The sequence below is a fragment of the Lipophrys pholis genome (genome assembly GCF_963383615.2).
Source record: "Lipophrys pholis genome assembly, chromosome: 20".
NCBI classification, from domain to species: domain Eukaryota; kingdom Metazoa; phylum Chordata; class Actinopteri; order Blenniiformes; family Blenniidae; genus Lipophrys; species Lipophrys pholis.
The window spans coordinates 3733543-3743211 of record NC_137648.1 but is presented as its reverse complement, the minus strand read 5'-3'; positions in this window follow the sequence as shown (position 1 = coordinate 3743211).

Here is a 9669-nt window from a genome sequence, read left to right as displayed (position 1 = left end):
CAGCTTGGTGTTATCTTATGATAAAACCAGATAATGAAGTTAAAGCCACAAATGAACAAAGCATGACTTGTGGTGATAAGGTGATAATGAAGTTGTGATATTATAAGATACCGGGTGTAAAATGGGAAAAAGAAAATAAAAAATCATCAGGTAAATGTTGTTTGAATTGCATGTGGACGGTAGACAGGACTTTGCAGATTAGGAAGGCTCTGAAAAACACCGTCGACTCTTTTATCGTGTGTGTGTACCGATCGCTTCCAAAACACTTAGCAGAGCTTTATCCAGCTACCAAGCATGTCATTCCCAATGAAAATGCAGCTCACATAAAGTGTGCAATATGAAGATGGAAGGGGAGATCTGCAGGCGTTTATGGTTTCATGGTTTCAGTCTAACCCCCCCCCCGCTTCCTTCCGAGCCAAAGACCCCACGCTGTGCATGCGTTACCACCCATGCAGTGTTTGTGTCACGATGACCACTGGCTGCTGTTAGATTCATGAGTTTAATCCCTGGAAGCGCTCCAAGCATCCACTTTGCTGCCGTCCTGTCCTCTCAACCAAACATCAAACTCTTGCCTATAGCGCAAAATGCAGCGAGCCAAAGGGATGTCTGCATTTGGCATCATGTTCTATCAGGAGATCAGCCCGAGATGAATAACCGCTGCCCTTGACTGCATCATTGCTACCGAATGAGCTTACATTGCCTCAGTATTTTGACGCAGTTTATTTAACAGCCTGCCTCCGTGGACAGATCACAACGGCACTTTGCGAACAGAGATTCTGTCCTGATATGACACATCCTGCACTTGTTCTATCGAAAGGGAAAACTGCAGAAATGTGGCGCTTTACGCAGTCGCTCTTGCGCGAATGGAACACTGCATGCGTGTAAAACATGTCTCCGGATTAGAGGAGAAAGTCCAGTTATTCATCCTCATGTTATTCTGCAGGAGAGTGACATTTATAGGGCACAGAGTTAGACAAGAGATGCAGAGGGCAGCCTCTGTTGAAATTTGTCCCGCTATATTATATCTGACAGCAGAGACTTGGAGATTGGTCAGAGATGAAGGTAGGGAGGAGGGGGGGATAGAAAAAAGAAAAAGGAAAGAATCACCGGCTCTCTTGGCTTTTGTGTGTATAGACATCCATATTTCATTAATCTGTGTCTCACCTTGCCAGAGTCTGTGTGAAAATGACAATAAAAGTGGAGGACGAAATGAGCTATCGTTGCACCGCGGATCCAAAGGCAATGAACCCAACAAGGCTCAGATTCAATCCCACGGGCCTTCAATCTACAGCCAGCTCCTCTTTTACTGACACAGTTATCATCTGCTTTGTTTTTGGGTTCGACACTTTTGCCTGATTAACGGCTGGAATTGCAGCCCTTTGGTTATTCGTTTACATTTTTAAAGTCACTGTAGCAGCAAGCAAGTGAAAAACCAAGAGTGCATCTTTCCGCAGTGTGATTGGCACAAAATAAAGTACGTCCTCAAAGAGCGAGCGACACCAGTGTGACAGCGTAGCTAACTAATTTAATGGTTTTCGGACGACAATGGAGCCCATGAAAGCTCATTTTAAGCAACAATAAGTGTTTCTCCAAGCTAAAGCAGTGAGTAATCATCTCTGACATTAACATAGACACGGCTGGTGTTTGTTTGGGCTCCACTTTCACTCTCTTTTACACTTTCTATTTGTGTTCCAGTGCTGAAGTGATGCGATCGATGTCCACAAAGGAGCGGTGGAAAAGAGGACCCGGGTTAGATAGCATGGTGGCGATCGCTATCAACAGTGAAAAGAGAAAAGCTTCACCCATTCTGCCCTTTTTAAGAAACTTAAAAAAAAAGAGAAAACCCACGCAAACGTTTTATAATCACTTTGATGATGTGTAATTAAGTCGGCATATTTTATCATGTGTTTCATTTTTATGAGTGAGACTGTGTCTTGTGCTGTGGCAGAACCTTAATGACCCCACCTAAAAAAAGGGAAATCAATAGGTCTCTTTTTAGACACAGAGTTCTATAAACAATCCCAGAAAAAAAAAAAAAAGATCAATACGCTACAGGAAAGGGAACAAGGGAGCACAGACAATCCAGGCGCCTGAGAACCCAGGATCACAGATATCATAGTCTTCTTTAAACAATATCTGATGTTGTGTTGTTCTGTGGGGCAAAGATAAGTTTTTTTTTATCAATATAGTTTCACAGCTCTCGAGCAAACTAGGAATAAAAACACAGTGTCTGGATCCTTTCGACTCGGGGCTACTTTGTGAACTAAATATTCACCTCTGTGGTAAATAACAGAGTCATCTGCATAAACTGTTATGCACTGTTAATAATGATGTTGTTACTGTTAATTACACAATGTGTATTTTAAATCTAAATCTAAAAATTTTAAATTTTTCCTGTTAGTGTTTTTCTTTAAGAGCTCCTGTCTATTTTGCAACATCACCAATAAAATTTAACCCTATAGGCGCCAGTTTTGATCGTGTACTACTGTAATTTAATACTGAACAGTTGAACAACAGATTAGTCTTTGATCATTATTTGTATCTTTGAATGAGCTTGTTGTTGCATTATTACCTTTCGTTTGGTTCAGGAAAAGTCACTTCAGGACTGTTAACAGCAAGAATTTCACAATAATCGCATTTTTTTACCTTTAATTTTCTCATTTTCTGTGACAAACTTTGTGAAGTTTTATAAAAAAAAAAATTATAAATGTATTTTTTAATTAAATCATGACAACATTTTCTGATTTGATCTTCACACACTATTCTGTTTCTAAATTGCAATAAAAAAAAATTATTTTTATATTTATTTTTATTTATTTATTTATTTACTCTGCATGAAATTGCAGCATTCAATTGTAAATATCTTTGTAATTTAAGGAGAGATCAAAAAAAGCAGTTTTAATGGACGTCTTGGGCACAGTTCTTGAGGTTATCAGTTCCCTCGTAATACAAACATCTCACATAGTAAGAAAACTGATCGTAGTAAGAAATGCTTGCATTCATTGAAAAATCCCAAGTCCTCATCAATTTCCACAGTGAGCTAAAACCCATAGCCAAAGTTATCTCAATAAACACACATCTATATGTTCTCCTTAAACTGTAAATCTGCCTGAGGTCCAATGTGTTTGTCATTTTTGAGTAACGCTCAACAGAAGGGAAGCCATCCAGTCTGAGGCTTGTTTACGGCGCACTGCAGGAGCAATTATCTTTGGAGGCATCACTTGAATCAGTGCACTGTTTCCAGTAACTCACACTTAAAACAGCTGATGGTCACAAGTTTTTCGCCGCATGGGGGATTGTTTTCTCAAATGCTCGAGGGTTTGACCTTAATATTGGTTCGACACGGCTATATGATGCACAATTCCTTTCACTGCTGACCAAGCTGCCTTTTCCTGGTAAAATAAATAAATAAATAAATAAAAAAAGAAAGGTGGGGAGGAAATAAAGTTTGTCCTCTAAAGTCCTCGTACATTTACAATCACAGCTAGAGCTTTGCAGATACAGGCAGAAGTTGCAGCAGATGGACGGATTAAGGTGAGATCCACGAAGGTAGATCCAAATTAAGTTAAGAAATCTCTTTTTTCTGCCTCGAACGCCACGGGAAGAGGTTTTGAAACACCTTCCCCAGCCAAGGCAGAGCTGAAAATAAGGCCCAGGGCCGGCTGTCACAAGGCTATTCACACTAAGTGTGTCTCTTCTGCTGCTCTAATGACTGTGGAACATGTGACATTATCTCTGGTACATGCACAGGAATAGGAGAACTGCTGCGAGGAGCTCTGCATCACTTTCTGTGGAGGAGTGCAATTAGAGGGTTCATACATCGTGCGTATCCTTTCATTTATAATTCTGCTATAGAGCCGATACGGGAGAGGACAATATGTACCATAGTAATAAGGCCACTGCGCTGATAAGGTTTGGTTTGCGGGGAAATTGGCAGTGTTAAAGGTTTCAAAGGCGTCTCCGGATAAACTGCGGTCAGCTTCACGTCCAAGTGATAACGAGATGTTTTTAAGGGGCCCCCTGAATTCTGCTTGAAGCGAGGCTGTAACTTTGGAGAGAAGGCACCCTCTCACATTAAAGTAAAGTTTAATTCACCAACTCCAGAATGCGGCTCCGTTGAAGTCAGTCCTATCAGGAGTTTGGATACTGACGTCCCCGTGGAGCGCTGCGGCGGTAATCACACTTTAGTCGAAAAAGGATTTAAATAAAATAAAAGTGAAATGACTCATGGAAACCCTTCAAAAATGTTCAGTTTTCATACACTTTCATATACCAAAGAACAGCTGCTACTTGGCGTTCCCAGTTAGCGTGACAACTCATCTTGCGTGCGCCATGCTATATTAGCTTCATTTGCACGAGAATTTTAAACCTATGGCGAAGGCTGGGATCTTTTCAATTGATTCTTTTACAGTAAATGCAACTAATAAACTATATTTCTCCGTTTCATCCACGGATACTATAAGTTATTAGGCACCATAACACTTCCTATTCTGGCCTTAGCCTAGCAGCTAACTTCCATTTGCCGCGAAAATCCAAAATTAGTCTGGAATATACCTAATTTGAGAAAATCTACTTTATTACAATGCAATGTATATTTTAGCATTAAACAGTTACCAGCTGAAAACAAATGGTCCCTATGCCCTAACTTTTCTTAAAGTAGTTGTTTACCCAATCGATCTCTATGCTAATGGAATAATGCACGGTTTATTACACAGTTTATTATAATAGCTTGCTCTTTAACTAACTTAGACCCCATTTTACCCAACATTTTCAAGTGAAAATGAAAAACTTTCATTGCGTTTTGGGTGTCCGTTGACATGACCACGATGCTTGGGGCCACTGAAAACACATCTTTTTGAAAACAACTCTCAAGGTGGAACTTTTCGAAAATGTTCTGACTAAACTGGGGAGATGCAGCGACTGCACGTTTGCACTATGGCCAACGAAAATAGTTCTTCTGCACATGCACGAGAACGTTGTCAGTGCAAACGTGTCCCTGATTTGCTGCACTTGTACCTTTGAGGGACACGTAATGTTTGACTTAAGCTTCCAAGTTTTTGTTTCAATTAATAAAAGGTAACGTGAGCTTACAAATCGCATGATACTTAGCCTCAAGCTAAAATCCTGAGCAATAATTCCTGATATGAAAAACATATATTTTCCAAATCTGCTCTTTTTAATGCGTTCTGAACCCCCCCACCAAAAAACCCTCGCCATTGAGCTAGCGTGATCCGCCAATATATATATATATTTTGTTAACATTATTTTATTATCTCGGTAGCTTTAAGTAACATCGTAAAGCATCAATAGAGTGACACAAATAATAGATGTCTCTAAGTTTTGCTCAAATATCAGTTTATGAGCTGAAACTAACAACATCTAATGTTCGCTCGGTCACAGTGTTTGTGTAAACACTTCAGTACTCTGAAGTACTATATTGAGCAGCGGATTCCATCACGTGGGCGTGTAATCAGTACTGCCATCACTTGCCTAGCATGTGAGAGCAGCTCAAAATAAACCATATCTACGTAATCAAAGGCAAAAATAGAGTGACAGTGGCTTATGTATGTTTTATTACGTTTTGGACATAAATAAAGCATAAAACTTTGTTTTCATTACCAATTTGTGTTTTATACACATAAGTACTGACATTAGCATGGATATAGAAAACGCTAATTTTTGATCATTTTTTTTTCCTTTTGTATAGTTTGTTTAAAAACCAATTAATAGTTTGCTGCGATGATATGTTAATATATTGCACTTTTTCATTATCAGAAGAGTCTTTAAGTAAGACTCAGGCCCTGTTTACTCAACAGTGAAAGTGCATTGCTTTTGCGTTTCAGAAAAGTTTTGCGTTTCCGTGGCAACATGTATGTTTAAACAGAAATAGCAGGAATGCTGAAAAATTTGCATGCCAGGCCACAAGGTGGTGCAGTTGGCTGTTTCTGGAATGAAACCACACAGACATGCAAACAGAGAACAATACACTGTAAACGTTAGACATGGCGAGTACTCGGACATTCGTATGCCACTCTGGAGGCCTCCATTGTTGTTATTGTCAACAATGGCACCCAAAACGCCACAAATGTTTTCTACTCTCACTGAAAAATGTTCTTTTTTTTAACTTTTTTCTTACAAATTTTATTCCCTTTTGTATTAAAAGAAGTAAGTTCTGTACACAGGGCCCTAAATGCAATCTTTTTTTTTACTTTTGATAAAAGTTTGGTGAAACTACTGTTCACCTAGCTTAGCATTAGCATATGCTAGGTAACATCTTCCATTTCCTGTGTTGGTATTTCCCATCAGTGATTGAAAAGTGAGTATTTTGTCACTAAATGTATTGTTTTTTTTCTTCTTCAATATAAACACAAATATAAATGTTTAACTATTTTCTGCTCTTCATTAGTAAACGTTAGTTTGCGGATTGCTTCATAGTACCGAAGCAGAAATAGAAAATGTATTTCTAAAGGTCCAGCTGCAGATTCACAACCATTTACTGGTTTAATCAATATGACCCTGGACTAAAATGAGCATTTCATTGATCTTTATTTTTTTATTTTTTTATTTATTTTTTATAAAAACACTTGGGTGTCTTTGTTTTGGGTCATTTAGCACCACTGCACATCTTTACAACATTAACTCATTAATTCAGCATACATATCTAGAATTATGAGATAGAAAATATTAAGTTGTCTACTTTTATCCCTCTATTGTAACAGGAAAGAACTCGAACGGAAGACTTCTGGAGTGGAAGACCGCTGCTGAATATCTGACACGGAGAACTGGTGTCCACATGCCTCTAAGTGAACCAACATTCCTCTTCGATGGATTTATTTATGAGTAGCATTTTAATTTAAATAGCTTTTAGAAATGTCCTCTAAAGGTTTTTTTTTTTTTTCCTCCTTTCAAAGGCTACTTTGAGCACACTTCAGAGCATGTACATTTTTGAAAAGAAGCTGAATCAGTCCTTCCACTGTTACCAGTTTTTTTTTTTTTTTTACACACAAGTATCTCCACTTCTGCTTAAGTGAAGAATGTGTGCAGCTTAATGTCAACTTCCATGGTAGAGCGGCTATTGAGTATTTTGACATCAATATAGCATTTACTCTTTTATTCAATGGTCTTTTAATATAGCTGTAGTGGTGTTTTTTTGCCTTTTGTTCATTTGTTCTTACACAAGAAATGCAGGCGTTTTTAAGAAACTGGCCTTAATGCAAAAGTAAATTCCCTTTTTCGTGTCTTCAGTTGACTGCCTTCACATTGTCACTGTCTAATTTGCACTGTAAACACTTTAAGTACCCCACTTTAGCAACTTTCCACGCCTTAACTAATGTACATTTCCCATTAACCTAATTAAAATGCACCAATTAATACAGGGAACTTCTCCTTAAGTTAGGCATGAAATCGCACTGAAGATAAACTAAATAATCAGTGATACAGCATTTTTTTTCTCTCCAAGTAACAAGAAGTAGTTTTTACTCAAATATTCTAGAGGTTAAGGAACCATCATAAATAGTTATGCACATGTGTGAGTAGATGCACGATAACAACAATGGCAGCCTCGGGCTTGGCAGTTGGTAGTTTCATTGTAGAGCGTCATCCAGAGGGGTTGGTCTTCTGTTCATGTGTTTTCACTTCAATCGTTGTGAAAACGGCGCCGATTGGATCTGGGAGCACTTCAAGCACCCTAATATAACAAAAACAAAGCGTTCTCGACTCAGCTAATGTGAGATTTCCATTAACCTGAAAAGAAATTATCCTATTTTAATACTCCAAGTGGTGATACAGGACTTTTCTTTCTCAGTTAAGGATAAAATTACATTACTAAATAAGCAATGCTAAATTTTACAGTAACTTTCAACTTGTTGTTTTTACTGAAAAATGTACTAGTTTTAATAAACGTGCCTGTATATTGTGTCCAATTTGTCCCCAATTGACTGTCCTTAGATTATCATAGCCTTTTTTGATCAAATGTAAATAATAAAATGCCATATAGATTCACAATTCACCATTTCTTCAAATGGGTCATGTTGAAGTAACTCCTCAGGTTTTACAGTGCACGTTATGTACCCCATTTCAGCAAGAATAAAGTATATAGTACTGAACTGATGTGCGGGTGCCATTAACCTGAACAAAAATAAAGATATTCATTTAGTTATGCATGAAACTAGAGTATTTGAAAGATGCAGTGCTTGGTGGAGCTGAAGTTGTTGTTATTGTCCCATTTACGTGTCCCGGATTGACTCTCCTTCGATGGTCTAATTTGCACTGTAAGCACTTTAAGTGCCAAACACAAAGTGTTCACTACGCCACTAATGTGAGATTTCTATTAACCTAAATAAAATGCATCCATTCCAACACTACATAAGGTAATATGGGGCATTTCCCCCCCCCAGTTAAGCATGAAATTACTTTCAAGATAAACTAGCTAAATGCTGCTAAAGCAAAGTTAAAATTGGGGCATTTATTTGAGCAGCTTTCAACTTTTTTTTTGTTTTGTTTTGTTTTTTTATTCCAAGGAGTTGTTGTTGCTTAATCTAACTTAAGAGCATGCTACAGTGCCTCCATAGTATACAGTGGTTAACATGCTTTAATAGGAGCCTGGCATGGCTGCCTAAGTATACACTGAAGCCAATTAAAGCACGGATCAGCATGCTAACACCCAGACAGACTTAGTGCTGCTTCCTATTTGCACATATTACTAATTTGGAAAAACTGATAAGGTCTTTGCTCTTGTGTTTGGCCCCCCTGTGTGTACATACCGAACATGACAATATGGCTTCCTGTGGTAATTCCCAATAATGAGATGACCTTTTCCAGTTTTCAAAATACCCTTTTCAACTCCAGCAGGAAATTATTAGTGGATGCATTTTTTTTTTCCTGACTGAGAAAAAGTATGAAAAAAACCCAACCTCATATGGCGTGGACTATGATGTGTCCACGGTCGTGTCTTTTCTGTTACCACTCTGAAATATTGTCAGTGCTCTCCACAGAGTTGAGATTGGTGTTATGCAGAGCCATAACTGCACCCGGCTTGGTGCAATTATTATTATTTTTTTTCCCCCAGCATAGTGCAATAATCAACATAACTCACTGGCAGCCACACCTCATGCTGATCAGCAGATTAGTCGTCGGGGAATATTTTAAAGGGTTCTCAGCAGCTCCAAGGGGCCAGAAGATTTAATTTATCCCAGATCGCCAAACGCTTCCACTGGCAAACGTTTATACTCCTAACAAAGAAATACTGCCTGGATGTGACTTTTCTCCTCGGTTGAGTCACGCTGAGGCAAATCTTCTGGTCTCAATTGTCGAGTTCAGTGAGGAGCTGATAGGAAGGCATAAGAAAGCGTCTCGACTCCGCGAATCAGAAGAGGAAAGCTGCTTGTTTCCGTAACATGTTATAAAACAAACATCCATATTTATTGATAAAATCCTAAACGTAGACAGATTGTTATGGTAAAACGACATTTATTTATTTTTTTTCCTCATTTGCTTTCAGTTTCGTGGCTAAATACATGGTTTTCCATGTTTCTGCCTTTTTTCTGTGTTTACTGACATTGTTTTCAAAACGTTGTTGTGTAAATGCAAAACTTTTGTACAACAAAAATGCAAACCTCTGCGTTTTCACTGGAAACGTCATGTAAACTTAACCTTAACCTTGTGTTGTGG